The sequence below is a fragment of the Dipodomys merriami genome, unplaced genomic scaffold (genome assembly GCF_024711535.1).
Source record: "Dipodomys merriami isolate MVZ:Mamm:240054 unplaced genomic scaffold, mDipMer1.0.p SCAF_19, whole genome shotgun sequence".
Classification (NCBI taxonomy): Eukaryota; Metazoa; Chordata; class Mammalia; order Rodentia; family Heteromyidae; genus Dipodomys; species Dipodomys merriami.
The window spans coordinates 23351942-23363366 of NW_027203270.1; positions in this window are offsets into that span (position 1 = coordinate 23351942).

The window sequence follows — 11425 nt, forward strand, 5'->3', positions numbered from 1 at the left end:
AGCTCCATGACCAACCAAAAATAAATAAATAAATAAAATAAATCTAGAGATTTTTTAATTACATAACTCTTTTCTATAGTCTTCCTAGTGATCACTCATTTTTTCTCCTTTAAATGTTTCTACCTAGAGGAAAATCTTTTTTTTTGTCGGTCATGGGGCTTGAACTCTGGGCCTGGGCACTGTCCCTCAGCTCTTCAGCTCAAGGCTAGCACGCTACCACTTGAGCCCCAGCCACTTCTTGTTTTTCTGGTGGTTTATTGGAGATGAGTCTTATGGACTTTGCTGCCCAGGCTGGCTTTGAACCTCAATCCTCAGATCTCAGCCTCCTGAGTACCTAGGATTATAGGCATGAGCCACTGGCATCCAGCCGAGAAATCTTTGACTTGGTCTGTCAGAAGCCTTTATTCTTACAGCATGACGATGATAATAACTTTGGCACACTTCATGAGTAAGTTGTCTAAAAAGATTTTTTTGGGGGGGCGGGGGTCCAGTCATGGGGCCTGAACTCTGGGCCCGGGTGCTGTCCCTCAGCTCTTCAGCTCAAGGCTAGCACTCTACCACTTGAGTCACAGCGCCACTTTCGGCTTTTTTCTTTTTGCTTATGTGGTGCTGAGGAATTGAACCCAGGGCATCAGGCATTCAAGGCAAGCACTCTACCACTGAGCCAACTTCCCAGCCCTCTAAAAAGATTTTTAAGGGTTGGGAATGTGGCTTAGTGGGAGAGTACTTGCCTAGAATTCATGAAGCCCTGGGTTTGACTCCTCAGTTCCATATAAACAGAAAAAGCCAGAAATGTTGCTGTGACTCAAGTGGTAGAGCACTAGCCTTGACCAAAAGCAGCTCAGGGACAGTGCCCAGGCCCTGAGTGCAAGCCCCAGGACTGGCCAAAAAAAAAGATTTTTAAATACTTCATATCAAAAATAAATAAATAAATACTTCGTATCCTAGAAAGTCTCTTGCACCTGTGCATCAGGATGTAGTACAGTGGTAAGCTTGACTATCATGAAAATGGCACTGCAAAAAAAAATAAAAGGGGGCTGGGAAGGTGGCTCAGTGGTAGAGTGCTTGCCTTGCATGCAGGAGGCCCTGGGTTTGATTCCTCAGCACCACATAAGCAAAAAGAAAATAGCTGAAAGTGGCGCTGTGGCTTAGGTGGTAGAGCACTAGCCTTGAGCTGAAGAGCTGAGGGACAGTGCCCAGGCCCAGAGTTCAGGCCCCACAACCGGACCCCAAAAAGTAAATAAATAAATAAATAAATAAATAATAATAAAAGCACTTATTTGTATGACTTTTTAAATCCTGGGGCTGTGTCTTGGGGGTAGAATACTTGCCAAGCATGTACAAGGCCCTGGGTTTGACCTCTAGTACAACAAGAAAACCAAACAACAACAAAAATAATACTCAGGTGAGTATTGTGCAGAATAAAAAAACCTATGAACAGGTATTCTATGAATATGGACAGTTGTAAAATGTTCAAGTAAGGGAATGCTATCACATAAACACATATAAACTCCATTTATATACATCAACATGGATGAATCAGAAAAGGTAAGTGATAAGGGTGTATGTAGCATTATTTAACTTGTATAGAGTTAAAAAAAAATAAGACTACTAGGGCCTTAGATGTAGCTTAGTGGTAGAGCATTTGCATGCATAAGGATTTGGCTTAAGCTTCTGCCCTGCAAAAGACAAAAAGACAAGATGTAGCTTTTTTTTTTTTTTTTTTTTTGGTCCATCATGGGGCTTGAACTCTGGGCCTGGGCACTGTTCCTCAACTCTTCAGCTCAAAGCAAGTGCTCTACCACTTGAACCACAGCACCTCTTCCAGCTTTCTGGTGGTTGGTTGGAGATGAGTCTCATGGACTTTTCCTGCCTGGGCTGGCTTTGAATGGTGATCCTCTGACACAGCGGGACCCATCAGCTGCACTGGACATTGACCAAAATGAACTAAGCAACTCAATGGCAGCAATGGGAGGGAGGGAACCAGTGAGAAAGAGGGAACAGCTGATGCTATGCAAAACAAAAGAAATGTACATATCACCCAATGTGGAAGAAATAACTGTACTGCAAAGCTCATAGAACTCATAAATGTTTTTTTTTGTTTGTTTTTTGGGGTTCGGTCGTGGGGCTTGAACTCTGGGCCCGGGTGCTATCCCTCAGCTCTTCAGCTCAAGGCTAGCACTCTACCACTTGAGCACAGCGCCACTTCCAGCTTTCTTCTTTTTGCTTATGTGGTGCTGAGGAATCGAACCCAGGGCCTCAGGCATGCAAGGCAAGTGCTCTACCACTGAGCCACCTTCCCAGCCCTAGAACTCATAAATGTTATAGACCACGATAGACAATTTGCTCCATGAAAGTTAGAATGTGTTGGTGACTTTAACTCAGCAACACCATCCCACAATACTGTGAAATTTGGGAAATTATGTAACCACCTAATCAAAATAAAAAATTTGAAAGAGAAGAAGAAAAAAAAAGAATGGTGATCCTCAGATCTCAGCCTCCTGAGTAGCTAGGATTACAGGCATGAGCCACCAGCACCCAGCAAGATGTAGCATTATTTAGACATACTTACATACATAAAGTGCCAGGTTGGATTTGCCTGTTGGGCCCATAGAGGATGCCAGGAATGTCAGAGAAGTTGAAAGAGTTCTCTTTTTTAACATGGTTAGAATAGTAATAGAGCAATAATATTCTATTAATATTACTAAAACTAATTTTACTGTTTTAACTCTATATATATTAGTACGTTAGTATAATAAGATTTTTTTTTTTTGTCAGTTGTGGGGCTTGAACTCTGGGCTTGGGTGCTGTCCCTATGCTTTTCAGCTCAAAGTGAGCACTCTACCGCTTGAGCTACAGTGCCACTTCCAGTTTTCTAGTAGTTTATTGGAGATAAGAGTCTCACAGAGTGGGGTTGGGAAGGTGGCTCAGTGGTAGAACGCTTGCCTTGCATGCCTGAGGCTCTGGGTTCGATTCCTCAGCACCACATAAGCAAAAAGAAAAAAGCCCTCCATTGAGACTCATCTCCAATTAATCACCTGAAAACCAGAGGTGGAGCTATGGCTTAAAGTTGTAGAGCACTACTAGCCTTTGAACAAAACAGCTCAGAGATAGTGCCTAGGTCCTGAGTTCAAGTTCCATGACTGATCAAAGTAAAAAAATTAAATTAAAAAAATTATGCTTGGTAGCTCCACAGTACTGGCACCTGCACATAATGTAATCCCAGCACTCGAGAGGTTGAGGCAGGATTGAATTTGAGATCACTCTACCCCAGCCCTGAGTTCAAGCTGTAGGACTAGCACATAATGAGGTTCCACACTGCCCCCTAAAACACTCTTTCTGGTGTGAAGGAATACTGGGAAAGGGAGGAAAGTGGGGCCAGAAATTTTGGTAGATTCAGTGGATGTGGGAAGTGGTCATTGTCCAGCCTTGTCATGAGCTCTGCCACTTGAGTGCTGTATGGCCATGAGTGAGCTTTATACTCACACTCATTTTCAGGAGGCTGAGATCTGAGGATCGTGGTTCAAAGCCAGCCAGAGCAGGAAAAGCTGTGAAACTCTTATCTCCAATAAAACCACCAGAAAGGGGCCAGGAAGGTGGCTCAGTGGTAAAGCGCTTGCCTTGCATGCCTGAGGCCCTGGGTTCAATTCCTCAGCACCACATAAGCAAAAAGAAAAAAGAAAAAAGCTGGAAGTGGCGCTGTGGCTCAAGTGGTAGAGTGCTAGCCTTGAGCTGAAGAACTGAGGGACAGTGCCCAGGCCCAAAGTTCAGGCCCCAAGACCGGACCCCCCCAAAAAATAAATAAATAAATAAATAAAACCACCAGAAAACCAGAAGTGGCACTATGGCTCAAGTGGTAGAGCGCTAGCCTTGAGCTGAAGAGCAGAGTGACAGTGCTCAGGCCCAGAGTTCAAGCCCCATGACCAACAAAACAACAAAAAACCCAAAAAACTTAGACTCATTTTTCTCAACAGACAGTTTGATTTTACAAAGTTGTTCTCAGAAGCCTGACTAATTAAGGTTTGGTTAAGCAGAGTCTTTATCAGTGCTTCTCAGTGAATTAAAGACATCCCTTTTTCCTGTTTAGCCAACATTGATAGTCGTGAAAGCTTACTAAGTACCAGGTACTATGCTAGAAAACACTTTGAATACCTTACCTAACAATCCTTAAAAGTTTTTGTTTGTGGACTGGGAATGTGACTTAGCAGTAGCATGCTTGCCTAGTGTGTATGAAGCCCTGGGTTGGATTCCTCATACTTCATAAACAGAAAAAGCCAGTAGTGCTGTGGCTCAAGTGGTAGAGTGCTATCCTTGAGCAAAAGAAGCTCAGGGACAGTGCCTAGGCCCTGAGTTCAAGTCCAGGACTGGCAAAAATACAACAACAACAAAAACTAATCTGTGTGTGTGTGTGAGTGTACTAAGGCTTGAACTAAGCTCTTGCTTCGCTTTTTCACTAAAACGTGGTGCTCTATCACTTGAACCATACCTTTACTTCTGGTTAAAAAAATTTTTTTTTTTTGGTGACTGTGCTGGGGCTTGAACTCAGGTCTTGGGCACTGTCCCTGAGGTTTTTTGCTTAAGGCAAGCATTCTACTACTTGAGCCACAGCTCCACTTCTTGTTTTTTAGAGATAATTTTTACAGACTTTCATGCTTAGACTGGCTTTGAATCTCAGTCCTCAGATCTCAGCCTTATGATTAGCTAGGATTACAGGTGTGAACCACTTTGATCCAGCTTTATTTCTGTGTTTTTGCTGGTTAATGGAGATAAGAGGCTCTCATATTTTCTTGCTAGTTGTCTTTGAACCATTACTCTCAGATCTCAGCCTCTTGAGTAGCTATGATTATATGTGTGAGCCACCAGTGTCTAGTGATTTTTTTCTTTTTTCTTTTTGCCAGTCCTGAACTTAGGGCCTGGGCACTGTCCCTGACCTTCTCTTGCTCAAGGCTATCACTCTACCAGGTGAGCCACAGAACTACTTCTGGCTTTTTTGGTTTATGTGGTACTGAGGAATCCAACATAGCGCTTCATGCATGTTAGGGCAAGCACTCTACCACTAAGGCATATTCCCAGCCCTAGTGATTTTTTTTTTTTTTTGGTCAGTCATGGGGTTTGAACTCTGGGCCTGGGCGCTGTCCCTGAGCTTTTCAGCTCAAAGCGAGTGCTCTACCACTTGAGCCACAGTGCCATTTTGGGTTTTCTGGTGGTTAATTGGATATCAGAGTCTCAAGGGTAGGGGAAAAACAATGCTTGATAGGAAATATACTCATTACCTTGCTCATGTAACTGTAACCCCTCTGTACAATATCTTTACAAGAAAAAAAATACCAAAAAACAAAAACAAAAAAACAGTCTCAAGGACTTTCCTGACCAGGCTGGCTTTGAATAGCAATCCTCAGCTCTTAGACTCCTGAATAGCTAGGATTACAGGCATGAGCCACCAGAGCCTGGCTCCTAGTGATTTGTTGTTGTTATTTTGTTGTTGTTGTTGTTTTGTTGTTGGTCATGGGGCTTGAGCTCTGGGCTTGGGCACTGTCCCTCAGGTCTTCAGCTCAAGGCTAGCGCTCTACCACTTGAGCCACAGCACCACTTCTGGCTTTTTTCTGCTTATGTGGTGCTGAGGAATCAAACCCAAGGCCTCATGCATGCAAGGCAAGCCATCTACTACTGAGCCAATTTCCCACCCCCTAGTGATATTTTTTTTCTAAACGACCTTGGCTTTCAAAGTATGTTCCCAGAGGAGATTTTTTTTTAATTGGCATAAAGATGATTAGCGATGTCCTGCACATGCTCAGAAAATAGTATTTACCCCAGGCAGTTTAATACTTAGATATTCTTAGTATGATGCTCACCTTTGGTCCTCAGCTCCACCCACACCTGGGCCCCCTTCCATTCCTAAAGTTCCCTCCATACAGCTGGCCCCACTCTCTCCCCTGCCCAGACCCACCTGAACTCCCATCTCCCTCACTTCCTCTCCCCCAGACCCTCCTGCTACCTGGATGGTGATGGAGGCCATGTGCTCCCTCTTGGGGGAAATATGGCTCCTGTAATAAACCTTATAATAATCTTTCTCCCGTGCCTGCCTGCCTCTGTGTGGTGCCCGGGATGGATGTGTCCAATCCTCTTTCAGATATTATCAAAGAAGCAATGAGGCCTACAATGAGCTGAGGAATTTAGTTGCTGTGGTTCAGAGAGGCCAGCCCAGCCAGCCCAGCCAGCTTATCCTACTTCTGTCAGATTATGTGCCTCCTTGCAGGTAGTTGTATTCATTCTCAAGACGGAAGATACAAAACAGTGCTCCTTAACCACATTAACTGCTGGTCTTTGTTCCTGGTTGCTATGACACAGGGCCTCCTGGCCCCTAGTGGTCACTGTGGATTCTGCACTTTTAGAAGCTAATGAGTTCAATCTGGAAAAACCCCACTCCCCATCTCAAGTGCAAATTGTTCTGAAAAGCACATTTACATATGAGAGTAGTGTTATTTTTGTCTTTTTTTAAATTTTTATTTATTTTTATTGTGAAAATACTGTACAGAGGGGTTACAATTACATGGGCAAGATAATGAGTACATTTCTTATCAAGCATTGTAGCCTCCTCCTTTGTTTCCCCTTCCCATCCTTTCCTATCCTCCCCCCACACCCCTTGTTTTGTTTTTTGACAGTCCCACAGCTTGACCTCAGGGCCTAGATGCTGTCCCTGAGCTTTATGCTAAGGCTAGTACTCTTCCACTTTGATCCACCACAGCACAACTGCATTTCTCTGGTGGTTCATTAGAGTCTAAGATATTCCCTGCCTGGGCTGGCTTAGAACCTTAATCTTCAGATCTTAGCCTCATGAGCAGCTAAGATTACAGGTGTGAGACACTGGCACCCAGTGAGTACTTTATTTTTTTTTAATGCTTTTATGGTTCTTTATCCTGTTCTCCCAAACAGAAACTTTGCTTTGAGGAAAGCAAATTGAAGACATTATCCCATGTGATTCCCATTTTCACAAAGTGATTTACAAGGCTGTGTGTGTGAATGCGTGCATGTGTGCGTGAGTGTGCAAGTGTGCATGTGTGCGTGTGTGTTTTGTGCCAGTCTCGGGGCTTGAACTCAGGGCTTGCGTACTGTCAGTGTTTTGCTCAAGGCTAGTCCTCTACCGTTTGAGCCACAGTTCCACTTCCAGCTTTTTCCTGGTTAATTTGAGATAAAGAGTCTCATGGACATTCCTACCCCTACTGGCTTTTGAATTGTGATCCTCAGATCTCAGCCTCCTAAGTAGCTAGTTAGGACTATAGGCATGAACCACGGGCATTAGGCCAAAAAACACTTGCTTTTTGGTAGTATTAGAGTTTGAACTCAGGGCTTCATACTTATTTGGCTGGCACTCTACCACTTGAACCATGCCCCAGTACACAGACTAGTTAAATCATAGCTAGAAGGTATAATTTCTAGTTCATTCCATTTCTTTTCTTTTTCTTTTTTTCTTTTTCTTTTTCTTTTCTTTCTTTTTTCTTTTTTTTTTTTTTTTTTTGTCAGTTGTGGGGCTTGAACTCTGGGCCTGGGCGCTGTCCCTCAGCTCTTCAACTCAAGGCTAGTGCTCTACCACTGTAGCCACAGTACCACTTCCAGTTTTCTGATGGTTAATTGGAGATAAGTGTCTCACCAATATTCCTGCCCAGGCTGGCTTTGAATGGCTATCCTCAGATCTCAGCCTCCTGTGTAGGATTACAGGCGTGAGCCACTGGCACCCAGCTGAGAGGTTCAGTTTATTGGCACTCAGACAGGATTAATTTTTTAAAAAGCTACATACATCTTGATAAAATTCTTGAACTTCAGGTAAAGGGAGAAATGTCCAAGGTTGGTGTGCGTGTGTGTGTGTATGTGTGTGTGTGTGTATACATATGCACAGGCACACCTCCTAGGGCTTGAACTCAAGGCCTGGGTACTGTCCAGCTTTGGTGCTCATGGCTAGTACTTTACCACTTAGAGCCACAGTGCCATTTCTCCTCTTTTGGTGGTTAACTGGAGATGAGTATCAGAGACTTTATTGCCTGGGCTGGCTTTAAACTTTGACACTCAGATCACAGCCTCCTAAATAGCTAGTGTTACAATTTGAGCCACTGATGCCTGGCCTTCTTCGCTTTTTTTTCTCTCAAGGCTAGCACTCTATCATTTGAGCCACAGCTGGTTAGTTGGAGGTGAGAATCTCGCAGATTTTCCTGTCCAGCCTGACTTCAAAGTGTGATTCTCAGATATTATAGCCTCCTTAGTAGCTAGGATTACAGTGTGAACCAGTGATGCCTGGCTGTGTCCAAGGAGGAGGCTATTTTTTTTTTTTAAGGAAACAACTAGCATAAGAATTCTCATTTGCTTCTAATCCCAGGCAAAATGTTCCTCATGTTTCAAGCAAAATGCTCAGAGTATCTACCACTCATGTTGCCGTACCTGAGGAAAATATTCAAAAGTTCTCTGAGTAGTTGATAATTGTATTAGAAAAGTGATTATAATACTGGATAGATGATAAGTATAATAATAATCATCATAATTTTTTTGCCAGTCCTGGGACTTGAACTCAGGCCTGGGCACTGTCCCTGAGCTTCTTTTGCTCGAGGCTGGCATTCTACCACTTGAGCCATAGTGCCACTTCTGGCTTTTTCTGTTAATGTGGAACTGAGGAATTAAACCCAGGGCCTTATGCATGCAAGGCAAGCATTCTACCACTGAGCCACCTTCCCAGACCTCTCTAAGCTTTTTTGCTCAAGTAGTGCTCTCCACTTGAGCCACAGCTTCAATTCCAACATTTTGGCACTTAATTGGAGATAAGAATCTCATGTAGTCGAGTGCTGGTGGCTTACGCCTGTAATCCTAGCTACTCAGGAGGCTGAGATCCGGGGATCATGGTTCAAAGCTAGCCCAGGCAAGAAGTCCATGAAACTCTTTTTTTTTTTTTTTTTTTGGGTCCGGTCGTGGGGCCTGAACTCTGGGCCTGGGCGCTGTCCCTCAGCTCTTCAGCTCAAGGCTAGCGCTCTACCACTTGAGCCACAGCGCCACTTTCCGGCTTTTTTCTTTTTGCTTATGTGGTGCTGAGGAATCGAACCTAGGGCCTAATGCATGCAAGGCAAGCACTCTACCACTGAGCCACCTTCCCGGCCTGTCCATGAAACTCTTATCTCCAATAAACCACTCAGAAAACCAGGAATGGCTCTGTGGCTCAATTGGTAGAACACTGGCTTTGAGGTTAAGAGCTGAGGGACAACACCCAGGCCTGGAGTTCAAGCCTCATGGCCGACCAAAAAAAAAAAAAAAAAAAGGAATCTCATGGACTTTACTGCTGGCTTGGAACCATAATCCTCATATCTCAGCCTCCTGAGTAACTAGGTTAACAATCTCCTGGTAGCAGTAGGAGTTCTTCTAGCCCCACTACAGTGACAGCTACACACACACAAGTTAATAATGTAGTACAATCTAAATGCTATAGATTAACTATGGTTTAATCATTCGGCAAACATTTTGGGTGCTCAATTCAGCACAAAAGACATGAGGAAACTCATAAACAACTCTTAGAACTAGCAGTATAATGCCAATGGGATAAGAAATACATAGTGCAAATGTTTTGGAAAGAGTGTTCAAATAGGATGTATACCAAGATCTGGGCATGGGTCAATGGGAAAGAGGAAGAAAACCTTCAATTTCTAACATTTTCTAAGGATTGCTAAGTGAGCAGGTAAAAAGTTTTGGACTCTTTTTTTTTTGTCTGTTCCAAGGCTTGCTCTGGACCTGGGTACTGTCCCTGAGCTTCTTCTGCTCAAGGCTAATACTCTGTCACTTGAGCCACAGTTTCACTTCCATCATTTTCTGTGATTTAATTGGAGATGAGTCTCATAGACTTTCTTGCTTGGGCTGGCTTCAAACCATGATCTTCAGATCTCAGCCTCCTAAGTAGGATTATAGATGTGAGCCACCAGTGCTGTTTGATTTCATTTTAATATACTACTAAAGATAAAATGAAGCTGGGTTTATTGGCACAAAAACTCAGGTGAGCAAGGCAGTAGGATTGTGAGTTCTTGGCCAGCTTCGGCTACATGAAGAGATCCTGACTCAATTTTTTTTTTTTTCTCTTGTCAGTGGTGGGGCTTGAACTCTGGGCCTGGGCACTGTTCCTCAGCTCTTCAGCTCAAGGCTAGCACTCTACCACTTGAGCCACAGTGCATTTCCACTTTTCTGAGTGGTTTAATAAAGGAGATAAGAGTATCATCAACTTCCCTGACAGGGCTGGCTTTGAAGCATGGTCCTCAGATCTCAGCCTCCTGAGTAGCTAGGATTACAGCTGTGAGCCAATGGCACCTGGCTCAAAAAATTTTTAAAAGATAAGATGAATAAAAACAGAAGTAATGGGTTGGGAATGTAGCTTAGTGGTAGATTGCTTGCCTAGCATGCATGAAGGCCTGGGTTCAATTCCTTAATACCACATAAACAGAAAAAGCCAGAAGTAGTGCTGCGGCTCGAGTGGTAGAGTGTTAGCCTTGAGCAAAAGAAGCTCAGCGACAGTGCCAAGGCCCTGAGTTCAAGCACCAGGACTGGCAATAATAATAATAATAATAATAATAATAATAATAATAATAATAATAATAATAATAATAATAATAATAATAATAATAAAGGGGAAATTTTAAGTTAAAGAAGAGAAAATATAGAAAAAGAAGTACAAAATATACTTCTTTTTTCTTTTTGGTCGGTTATGGGGCTTGAACTCTGGGCCTGGATGCTATCTCTCAGCTCTTCAGCATAAGGCGAGCACTCTACCACTTCAGCCACAGCACCATTTCTGGTTTTCTGAGTGGTATATTGTAGATAAGAGTCTCACAAAGTTTCCTGCCCAAGCTGGCCTTGAATGGCGATCCTCAGATATCAACCTCCTGAGTAGCCAGGATTACAGGCATGAACCACTAACGCCTGGCCAATATTCTATTTTTTGAAGGCATAAAACAGCAAAATGCAGGGTGGGGAACTCTTTTTTCCTGCCAAGAGCCATTTGCAAATTTATAACATTCTCTGGTCATAAAAAATTATTGATATAGGCAGAAGGCTGGCTGGGGAGAAACATGTATGTGCCTCATCTACCAAATAATTTCCCATGATTTCATGTTCTCTGCTCTTGGCCAGTTCCACCCATGGTTCTCATGATTTATTTTTTGTCTTTAGAAAGTTTTTTCTCTTTATCCTGTAAGACCATGCAAATGGTTCTTTTTTTAAAATTTATTTTGCTAGTCTTCAGGCTTGAACTTAGGGCCTAGACACTGGCCCTGAGCTTCTTTTGCTCAAGGATGGCACTCTACCACTTGAGCCACAGCACCACTTTTGGCTTTTTCTATTTCTGTGGTACTAAGGAATCGAACCCAGGGCTTCATGTGTGCGAGGCAAACTCTCTACCTATAAGCTA